This window comes from Notothenia rossii, assembly GCF_949606895.1.
Source record: "Notothenia rossii genome assembly, chromosome: 7".
Lineage (NCBI taxonomy): Eukaryota > Metazoa > Chordata > Actinopteri > Perciformes > Nototheniidae > Notothenia > Notothenia rossii.
This window is the reverse complement of record NC_136905.1, coordinates 80,853,947-80,865,975: the sequence shown is the minus strand read 5'-3', so window position 1 is coordinate 80,865,975 and position 12,029 is coordinate 80,853,947.

Genomic DNA, 12,029 nt, shown 5'->3' with positions numbered 1-12,029 from the left:
GTCATTTCATGGTTAGATCCATGATTTAAAAGAAACAATACACAGGTGTTAAGGACACCCTGTAGGATAAAAGGTTTTGCTTCTATCATTGACATTTCACTTGAATAATTAAGGATCTCACCTGTTAAGTCATTTTTAGTTGTATGAAGGCTACTTTTATAATAAAGAATCTACATGTGTAGTTTGAACACTTATGACCTAGTGTTTGACCAAATATTTAGTAATGCTTACTCCAGTTTACAAAACCAAAAAGAGACAAATGCTGAAGGTTCAATGTTTTGCAGAACTGCCCAAAGTTGTAAATGCTCCATTTCAGAGTTGGTGTATGTAATGAGTTTAGCCAGCGTCCCTCACACAGCAGGTGATAAGTATTTTAGGAAACGACATGATGGAACTTTACCTTTGACTGAAATACATTTTTGAAAATACAACCCTTTTAAAAGCTTGTTCACACAAGGAAAGCTAGCGTGAATACAAAATGTTCAAAATCTACTAAGAAATGGTTGAGCAATGATGCCACCATGTGGACACAAAGCCACACTATGACAACGCTTCAAATTCCAAACATGAATTGATAAATGTAGGAGTTTAAAGAGTGCTCTTTAAGTTACTCATTTGTCAGCACAACTTTTCTGTTTAAATTAAATGTCATTTTCTCAATATGGACTGTTCACACATTCACAAACCAAATGAGACTTCTTGAAGAGCCTAGAATAAAAGTAGTTGAAGGTTAACAAAAGCAAAAACTGGAAAGCGTCTGTTCAAAACTTTTATTAGAAATGTTTAAGTAAGGTAGTGTGGAGGAGGAAAAGGAGGCAGCATTGGTATTGGCAAGTGAACATGGGGATGAAAAGGAGAATGGGGTGCCGGAGTGGGCGGGGGATCTGGTTTCACAGTGGTAGCTGGAGTGGTTGGATATTGGGGATAGGGAGGGATCATAGGGTAAAGATGATAGTAAGCCAAAGATGGTGGAAGCTGCGATGAGGGATTTTTAGCCTTTGGTTTAGTTGTAATTGGTGTTGTTGCCGCAGTAGGTTTTGGCTTTGTAGCTGGATAAAGAGGATTAAAGGGAGGATACATCGGCATATATTGTGGAAACGGCATCTGAGCGTATTGAGGCATCTGAGGGTTCTGAGGCATATGAGGGAATTGAGGCATATGCGGGTTCTGAGGCATCTGAGGCATATGAGGGAATTGAGGCATATGAGGGTTCTGAGGCATCTGAGGGTTCTGAGGCATCTGGGGGAATTGAGGCATCTGAGGGTTCTGAGGCATCTGAGGGTTCTGAGGCATCTGAGGGTTCTGAGGCATCTGATGGAATTCAGGCTTCAGATGGAATTCAGGCTTCAGATGGAATTCAGGCTTCAGATGGAATTCAGGCTTCAGATGGAATTCAGGCTTCTGATGGAATTGAGTTATCTGAGGGTTTTGAGGCATCTGAGGAATCTGGGGGTTCTGAGGCATCTGAGGGTTCTGAGGGAATTGAGGCATATGAGGGTTCTGAGGGATATGAGGGTTCTGAGGGAATTGAAGCATATGAGGGTTCTGAGGGATATGAGGGTTCTGAGGCATATGAGGGTTCTGAGGGTTCTGAGGCATATGAGGGTTCTGAGGCATATGAGGAATCTGGGGGTTCTGAGGCATCTGAGGGTTCTGAGGGAATTGAGGCATATGAGGGTTCTGAGGGATATGAGGGTTCTGAGGCATATGAGGGTTCTGAGGGTTCTGAGGCATATGAGGGTTCTGAGGCATATGAGGGTTCTGAGGCATCTGAGGAATCTGGGGGTTCTGAGGCATCTGAGGGTTCTGAGGCATATGAGGGTTCTGAGGGAATTGAGGCATATGAGGGTTCTGAGGGAATTGAGGCATATGAGGGTTCTGAGGGATATGAGGGTTCTGAGGCATATGAGGCATATGAGGGTTCTGAGGCATATGAGGGTTCTGAGGCATATGAGGAATATGAGGGTTCTGAGGCATATGAGGGTTCTGAGGCATATGAGGGTTCTGAGGCATATGAGGGTTCTGAGGCATATGAGGGTTCTGAGGCATATGAGGGTTCTGAGGCATATGAGGGTTCTGAGGCATATGAGGGTTCTGAGGCATATGAGGGTTCTGAGGCATATGAGGGTTCTGAGGGAATTGAGGCATATGAGGGTTCTGAGGGATATGAGGGTTCTGAGGCATATGAGGCATATGAGGGTTCTGAGGCATATGAGGGTTCTGAGGCATATGAGGCATATGAGGGTTCTGAGGCATATGAGGGTTCTGAGGCATCTGAGGGTTCTGAGGCATCTGAGGGTTCTGAGGCATCTGAGGGTTCTGAGGCATCTGAGGGAATTCAGGCTTCTGATGGAATTCAGGCTTCTGATGGAATTCAGGCTTCTGATGGAATTCAGGCTTCTGATGGAATTCAGGCTTCTGATGGAATTGAGGGTTCTGAGGCATCGGAGGGTTCTGAGGCATCTGAGGAATCTGGGGGTTCTGATGGAATTGAGGCATCTGAGGGTTCTGAGGCTTTTGAGGGAATTGAGGCATCTGAACTACAGGGGGATTGGGGGAAGTCGTTATGGAAGCAGGAGGTGCCGCAGGTTTGGAACACCAGAGAGAGACTGGAATTCCTTGCCAACGCATCAGGAGTACATAACTTCCACCCTTTGGGAGAAAAACATACAATTAGAAACAGCAAGGAATCACACAAACCTGTCAATGTTACAATCCGACTGTACAAGGCAAAAGATGAATCTCATGCTATATTTTCTAAATAGATCATCATGATGCAACATATTTGAATGTCGGTCCCCATCCAAAATACATAGTTAATCAGTACATTTGAAAGCAAGCGAAAAACAACTCGCATTTGAAAAGCTGAAAACACATTTTCGCTTGAGATCAATATGATGCAGATTAAACATGTAATTGTTTTGGCTCTCGTTAAACCATTCATAGTTATACAAATTCACAGCACTAGCCATAGAATTTTTAGACTCACTTCCTCACTCTTTAAATCAGTTTCACATTACCTCTTGAACCATGTTGCAGCCATCATAGGGAACCAACATGACAAGTGCATGAGAGTTCCTCTGCACGCTGTAGCCACAGGTAGACGGGACCTGGGACAGAGGCATTGGAGGTGCATTTCCTGTGGGATAAAAAGGTTCAGTGTCTATATCATTGGTAGAGATAAATCAAGTCTACATTTAGGATATTATGGCTATTGATTTACCTTGTTCTACCGCAAATTGAGAAATTCCTGATCCCACCGCTCTGAACTTCAACTGGCCCGAACCACACTGCAGTGAGGGCGACATGCTCTTCCATGACGAGTCTTTGGGACTGGCGACTTGTGTTGGGCCCATCCAGCCTGAAGGCAAATATAATATATATATTTTATTTTTTTCAAAAGTTTGTACTTTAAAGAGAAGCAAAGCAATTCAAGCAAAACAACAACCCCTTCAATACGTAATCAAAATATTTTTACCTGCAGCGTCTGCTTGATAAGCACCTTCATCCTCCTCATAAGCGTTTGAGGATGACTTCTTGGTCCCGTCTGTGACTTGAGAATCAAGTCCTGACCCTTTTTCAAAAGCTCTCCCAAAAACAATTGTCCCCTCTTGGAACCCATTTGTTGTATCGGCATCTTTTCTCCCTTCTCGTCTTTCTGTTTTCTTCAGACGATAACAGTCTATAGTTTGCGCAAAATAACACGTCAGAATAACAGCTGCAGCCAGGTAAACACCAGTGCCTTTTCTCTTGCCTATCATCCTGTTGCACATGACTGCTGGTAATGTGAGGAGATGAGATAACTTTCTTTGCCGCAACTATTTGAGCATCAGCAGGTGCTGTGACAACCAATACAGCTGTGATAGGTGCTCATAGGATTCTCATTCTGTAAAATCTAACTCACTGCAGGTGGAGAGCACTTGGCAATGAAGCCTTTTAATACTGGCACATATTACCACCAGGCAGCCAATCAACAAGGCAGGTGCAGCCTCAGCTAATGCTTGCACCTGTGTTCAATTAGCTTGCAACAGGTGGGCCTCGTTAAGACTTGTCTAACGTCTACAAAGTAAGTATATTGATCATGTAGATCGGGGGTGCCCAATACGTCGATCGCAAAGGTAGTGTGGGTAGATTGCATGGCATTGAAGCGCAAATGCGGCGCAACTTTATGCGCTTAAGAGGCGCTATTGGTGTAGCGCTCCACAGTTTCTCTGCCGCTGTGAGGTTCCGGCGCTCGCAGTTCACTAGCACCGTTGGTTTCAAAGGCATACCAACTATTACAAATCCAATCCAACCCACTTTATGTGTATAGCACATAATAAAAACAGAGGGTTTAACAAAGTGCTTCACACCAAACATAACATTATAATAAAATATAATATTACAATAATAGATAAAAGGAACATATAAGAAAAGATAAAAGGATAAAAGGCACACATAAGAATGAATACACGTTACATAAAGGCTATGGACAGACAATAAAAGCATAACAATCAATAAAACATAGCTCAGACTGACTCGAAAGTGAGGGAAAAGAGGTGGGTCTTTAGGCGGGACTTAAAAGTTTGGAGGGTGGGCGACAATTTGAAATGGGGGGGCAGGTCGTTCCAGAGCCTGGGGGCTACCGCTGAGAAGGATCGATCTCCCCTGGTCTTTTTCTTGGTTTTAGGGACTACCAGCCGCAGCTGAAGCAAAGTGAAGTCACAAGAATGATAGAGACTTAACAATACAGTATTTATTTGGGCATGGCTAATATAATTGTTGATGGCCAAACATTTCAGCCTACGTAAGACGGAAAATATCTTTCAATATAAAATTATTTTTACGATAAGCTTCTTAACAATTACTATCATGTTTACATAACAGTAGACTAAATACAACTCATGATGTAATGAGGACACTTATAAAATAGAATTTTTTTTTTTCTATATTGCTCCAATACTTTAAATGTAGATTAGAGGGTTGTGTGGATAAAAAATAAGAACAGCATTATATCCAAAGACAATGGAAAGAAAAAAAGGAAATATACCAAGAATGTGAACACATCCTCAATTGCTAACCTATTATATTTAAAAGATGTTCTCACCTCAAGTATTCTTAATATAAGACATTCCCCATTGTTATTTTCCCCAACTTGACAGGAAAGGGGAAAAAACGAGAAATGAATTATTTCCCCCAAATCTTTATTCACGAAGCGGTATACAAACAGCTTTGCACAAACTTGAGAATGCAAAGCCCATTGACTCCTTTCAGAGTTCAAATAAAAATATCCCCGGATTCTTGGTTCTTCATAATTTTGTGTAATGTATGATACGGTTTGATTTCGATAAACCAATGAATGCAAGGGAACAGTCTGACTATTTTGATTTGTTAATCTACATTGACCCACAATAATATGTATAACAATGCTTTCCCTTATTACATTACATTACATTGCATTTAGCTGACGCTTTTATCCAAAGCGACTTACAATAAGTGCATTCGACCAGGAAGATACAACCTTGAAGAAAACAGAATCATATAAGTGCATCAGGTTTCATAGAGCCAAACATTTCAAGTGCTACTCAACTGGCTTTAGAAAAGCCAGCCCTTTATTAGTATATAAGTGCTTTGTTAGTAATTCAATCGCTCGAAGTGGAGTCTAAAGAGATGAGTTTTCAGTCGTCGCCGGAAGATGTGTAAGCTTTCTGCTGTCCTGATTTCAATGGGGAGCTCATTCCACCATTTTGGAGCCAGGATAGCAAACCAACGTGTTTTTGCTGATGGGAACTTGGGTCCCCCTCGCAGTGCGGGTGCAGCGAGCTGTTTGGCTGATGCAGAGCGGAGTGCACGTGCTGGGGTGTATGGTTGAACCATGTCCTGGATGTAGGAAGGGCCAGATCCATTCGCAGCATGGTACGCAAGTACCAGTGTCTTGAAGTGGATTCTAGCAGTTACTGGACGCCAGTGAAGGGAGCGGAGGAGCGGCGTGGTGTGGGAGAATTTTGGAAGGTTGAAGACCAGACGAGCCGCTGCATTCTGGATGAGCTGCAGAGGTCGGATGGCACATGCAGGTAGACCAGCTAGGAGGGGGTTGCAGTAGTCTAGACGTGAGATGAAGAGAGCCTGGACCAGAACCTGCGTCGCTTTCTGGGTCAGCTGGGGACGTATCCTCCTGATGTTGTAAAGCGTGTATCTGCAGCAGCGGGTTGTAGCAGCAATGTTTGCAGTGAAGGACAGTTTGTTATCTAGGGTCACACCCAGATTCCTTGCAGTCTGAGTCCGGGAAACAACAGAGGTGCCGATGTTGATTGTTAGGTCAAGACTGGGACAATCTTTTCCTGGAAGGAAAAGCAGTTCAGTCTTGTCAAGGTTGAGCTTGAGGTGATGAGCAGACATCCACCGAGAGATGTCTGCTAGGCAAGCAGAGATGCGTGCGACGACCTGGGTCTCTGAGCGGGGAAAGGACAGAATTAGTTGGGTGTCGTCAGCATAGCAGTGGTATGAAAAACCATGCGGGCTAATGACAGACCCGAGCGAGTTTGTGTACAAGGAGAAGAGGAGGGGACCAAGAACAGAGCCCTGAGGGACCCCTGTAGTTAATTGACAAGGGTCGGACTCGGACCCTCTCCAAGTAACCCTGTAGGTGCGGTCTTTGAGGTATGAGGTGAGGAGGGAAAGTGCAGTGCCTGAAACTCCAAGTTCTTGGAGAGTGCGAAGGAGGATCTGATGGTTCACCGTGTCGAATGCAGCAGACAGGTCCAGAAGGATGATGACAGAGGAGAGGGAGGCTGCTTTAGCGGTGTGCAGTTCGTCAGAGACAGCAAGGAGAGCAGTTTCTGTTGAGTGACCTGCCTTGAAACCAGACTGGTGCGGATCCAGAAGGTTGTTCTGATGGAGATAACAGGAGAGTTGTTTAAAGACAGTGCGTTCAAGTGTTTTAGACAGGAACGGGAGGAGAGAGACAGGCCTGTAGTTTATAACATCAGACGGGTTGAGAGTGGGTTTCTTTAGGAGAAGGTTTACTCTTGCCTCCTTGAGACTGTTTGGAAAGTGACCAGAAGTTAGAGAAGTGTTGATGAAATGGGTGAGAAACGGTAGAATATCAGGAGCGATAGTCTAAAGGAGGTTTGAGGGGATAGGGTCCAGAGGACAGGTGGTAGGACGGGCAGAGGTAATGAGGGGAAGAACCTCACTTGGAGAGAGAGGGGAGAAGGAGGTTAGTGTGTGGGTGAAAGGTGGGTCTGGTGACCCAGCGGTGAGTAAAGGTGAGTCAGAAAAAGAAGAGCGAATATCATCAACCTTTTTTTCAAAGTGGTTAACAAAGTCGTTTGACAGAAGGGAGGAGGGGGGAGGGGCTTTGGGGGGGTCCAAGAGGGTGGAGAAGATAGAAAATAGTTTTTTGGGATTGGAATAGGAAGATTGGATCTTATCTTGAAAGAAAGTGCTTTTTGCCTTAGAGATGGAAGCAGAGAAAGAGGAGAGGAGAGCCTGATCGGTTAGGAGGTCGTCATGGTGTTTGGATTTCCAACATTTCCGCTCTGCTGCCCAAAGGATGGTTCTATTAGCACGCAGTGCGTCATTTAGCCAGGGAGCAGGAGGGGACTGACGAGCCGGCCGAGATGTGAAAGGACAGAGAGTCCAGAGAGGATGAGAGAGTAGAGAGGAGAGTTTCTGCAGCCGAGTTTGGAGGCAGGAGTTGGAACGAATCAGAGGAAGGGAGGGCTGAGAGCACCTTATTTAGAAAACATTTATCTTCACATCAAGGAAAGTCAATCAGATGGTAACGGGATGGTGAACATGCATCAGTGTCCCAACCTGACTTGGACCAGAGATGTCGTTTCATGGTTAGATCCATAATTTGAAAGAAACAATACACAGGTGTTAAGGACACCCTGTAGGATAAAAGTTTTTGCTTCTATCATTGTTGACATTTCACTTGAATAATTAAGGATCTCACCTGTTAAGTCATTTTTAGTTGTATGAAGGCTACTTTTATAATAAAGAATCTACATGTGTAGTTTGAACACTTATGACCTAGTGTTTGACCAAATATTTAGTAATGCTTACTCCAGTTTACAAAACCAAAAAGAGACAAATGCTGAAGGTTCAATGTTTTGCAGAACTGCCCAAAGTTATAAATGCTGCGTTTCAGAGTTGGTGTATGTAATGAGTTTAGCCAGCGTCCCTCACACAGCAGGTGATAAGTATTTTAGGAAACGACATGATGGAACTTTACCTTTGACAGAAATACATTTTTGAAAATACAACCCCCAACAGAAGCTTGTTCACACAAGGAAAGCTAGTGTGAATACAAAATGTTCCAGTTTAAAATCTACTAAGAAATGGTTGAGCAATGATGCCACCATGTGGACACAAAGCCACACTATGACAACGCTTCAAATGCCAAACATGAATTGAATTGATAAATGTAGGAGTTTAAAGAGTGCTCTTTAAGTTACTAATTTGTCAGCACAACTTTTCTGTTTAAATTAAATGTCATTTTCTCAATATGGACTGTTCACACATTCACAAACCAAATGAGACTTCTTGAAGAGCCTAGAATAAAGTAGTTGAAGGTTAACAAAAGCAAAAACTGGAAAGCGTCTGTTCAAAACTTTTATTAGAAATGTTTAAGTAAGGTAGTGTGGAGGAGGAAAAGGAGGCAGCATTGGTATTGGCAAGTGAACATGGGGATGAAAAGGAGAATGGGGTGCCGGAGTGGGCGGGGGATATGGTTTCACAGTGGTAGCTGGAGTGGTTGGATATTGGGGATAGGGAGGGATCATAGGGTAAAGATGATAGTAAGCCAAAGATGGTGGAAGCTGCGATGAGGGATTTTTAGCCTTTGGTTTAGTTGTAGTTGGTGTTGTTGCCGCAGTAGGTTTTGGCTTTGTAGCTGGATAAAGAGGATTAAAGGGAGGATACATCGGCATATATTGTGGAAACGGCATCTGAGCGTATTGAGGCATCTGAGGGTTCTGAGGCATATGAGGGTTCTGAGGCATCTGAGGGTTCTGAGGCATCTGAGGGTTCTGAGGCATCTGAGGCATCTGATGGAATTGAGGCATCTGAGGGTTCTGAGGAATCTGATGGAATTCAGGCTTCTGATGGAATTCAGGCTTCTGATGGAATTCAGGAATCTGATGGAATTCAGGAATCTGATGGAATTCAGGAATCTGATGGAATTCAGGCTTCTGATGGAATTCAGGCTTCTGATGGAATTCAGGCTTCTGATGGAATTCAGGCATCTGATGGAATTGAGGCTTCTGATGGAATTCAGGCATCTGATGGAATTGAGGCATCTGATGGAATTGAGTTATCTGAGGGTTCTGAGGCATCTGATGGAATTGAGGCATCTGATGGAATTGAGGCATCTGAGGGTTTTGAGGCATCTCAGGGAATTCAGGCTTTTGATGGAATTCAGGCTTCTGAGGCATCTGAGGGTTCTGAGGCTTCTGAGGCATCTGAGGGTTCTGAGGCATCTGAGGGTTCTGAGGGAATTGAGGCATATGAGGGTTCTGAGGGATATGAGGGTTCTGAGGCATATGAGGGTTCTGAGGCATCAGATGGAATTGAGGCATCTGAGGGTTCTGAGGCATCTGAGGGTTCTGAGGGTTCTGAGGCATCAGATGGAATTGAGGCATATGAGGGTTCTGAGGCATATGAGGGTTCTGAGGCATCTGAGGGTTCTGAGGCATATGAGGGTTCTGAGGCATATGAGGGTTCTGAGGCATCAGATGGAATTGAGGCATCTGAGGGTTCTGAGGCATCTGAGGCATCTGAGGGTTCTGAGGCATCTGAGGGTTCTGAGGCATCTGAGGGTTCTGAGGCATCTGAGGGTTCTGAGGCAATTCAGGCTTCTGATGGAATTCAGGCTTCTGATGGAATTCAGGCTTCTGATGGAATTCAGGCTTCTGAGGCGTCTGCTTGATAAGCACCTTCATCCTCCTCATAAGCGTTTGAGGATGACTTCTTGGTCCCGTCTGTGACTTGAGAATCAAGTCCTGACCCTTTTTCAAAAGTTCTCCCGAAAACAATTGTCCCCTCTTGGAACCCATTTGTTGTATCGGCATCTTTTCTCCCTTCTCGTCTTTCTGTTTTCTTCAGACGATAACAGTCTATAGTTTGCGCAAAATAACACGTCAGAATAACAGCTGCAGCCAGGTAAACACCAGCGCCTTTTCTCTTGCGTATCATCCTGTTGCACATGACTGCTAGTAATGTGAGGAGATGAGATCACTTTCTTTGGCACAAATATTTGAGCATCAGCAGGTGCTGTGACAACCACTACAGCTGTGATAGGTGCTCATAGGATTCTCATTCTGTAAAGTCTAACTCACTGCAGGTGGAGAGCACTTGGCAATGAAGCCTTTTAATAGTGGCACATATTACCACCAGGCAGCCAATCAACAAGGCAGGTGCAGCCTCAGCTAATGCTTGCACCTGTGTTCAATTAGCTTGCAACAGGTGGGCCTCGTTAAGACTTGTCTAACGTCTACAAAGTAAGTATATTGATCATGTAGATCGGGGGTGCCCAATACGTCGATCGCAAAGGTAGTGTGGGTAGATTGCATGGCATTGAAGCGCAAATGCGGCGCAACTTTATGCGCTTAAGAGGCGCTATTGGTATAGCGCTCCACAGATTCTCTGACGTTGTGTTGGTTTCAAAGGCATACCAACTATTACAAATCCAATCCAACCCACTTTATTTGTATAGCACATAATAAAAACAGAGGGTTTAACAAAGTGCTTCACACCAAACATAACATTATAATAAAATATAATATTACAATAATAGATAAAAGGCACATATAAGAAAAGATAAAAGCATAACAATCAATAAAACATAGCTCAGACTGACTCGAAAGTGAGGGAAAAGAGGTGGGTCTTTAGGCGGGACTTAAAAGTTTGGAGGGTGGGCGACAATTTGAAATGGGGGGGCAGGTCGTTCCAGAGCCTGGGGGCTACCGCTGAGAAGGATCGATCTCGCGTGGTCTTTTTCTTGGTTTTAGGGACTACCAGCCGCAGCTGAAGCAAAGTGAAGTCACAAGAATGATAGAGACTTAACAATACAGTATTTATTTGGGCATGGCTAATATAATTGTTGATGGCCAAACATTTCATAGAAGTAACACAACTCTGCTCACATTGCAGGGTTTCTCTTTGACTTAGCCTACTTAAGAGGGAACATATCTTTCAATTTAAAATTATTTTTACGATAAGCTTCTTAATAATTACTATCATGTTTACATAACAGTAGACTAAATACAACTCATGATGTAATTAGGACACTTATAAAATAGAAAAACATATTTTCTATATTGCTCCAATACTTTAAATGTAGATTAGAGGGTTGTGTGGATAAAAAATAAGAACAGTAGTATATCCAAAGACAATGGAAAGAAAACATGGAAATATACCAAGAACACATCCTTAATTGCTAACCTATTATATTTAAAAGATGTTCTCACCTCAAGTATTCTTAATATAAGACATTCCCCATTGTTATTTTCCCGGACTTGACAGGAAACGGGAAAACTCGAAAAATGAATTATTTCCCCAAAATCTTTATTCACGAAGCGGTATACAAGTTGTATTCAAAAGCATACAAACAGCTTTGCACAAGCTTGAGAATGCGAAGCCCATTGACTCCTTTCAGAGTTCAAATAAAAATATCCCCCGATTCTTGGTTCTTCATAATTTTGTGTAATGTATGATACGGTTTGATTTCGATAAACCAATGAATGCAAGCGAAGAGTCCGACTATTTTGATTTGTTAATCTACATTGACCCACAATAATGTATAGCAATGCTTTCCCTTATTTAGCAAACATATTTATCTTCCCATCAAGGAAAGTCAGATGGTAACGGGATGGTGAACATGCATCAGTGTCCCAGCCTGACTTGGACCAGAGATGTCGTTTCATGGTTAGATCCATGATTTGAAAGAAACCATACACGGGTGTTAAGGACACCCTGTAGGATAAAAGGTTTTGCTTCTATCATTGACATTTCACTTGAATAATTAAGGATCTCACCTGTCAAGT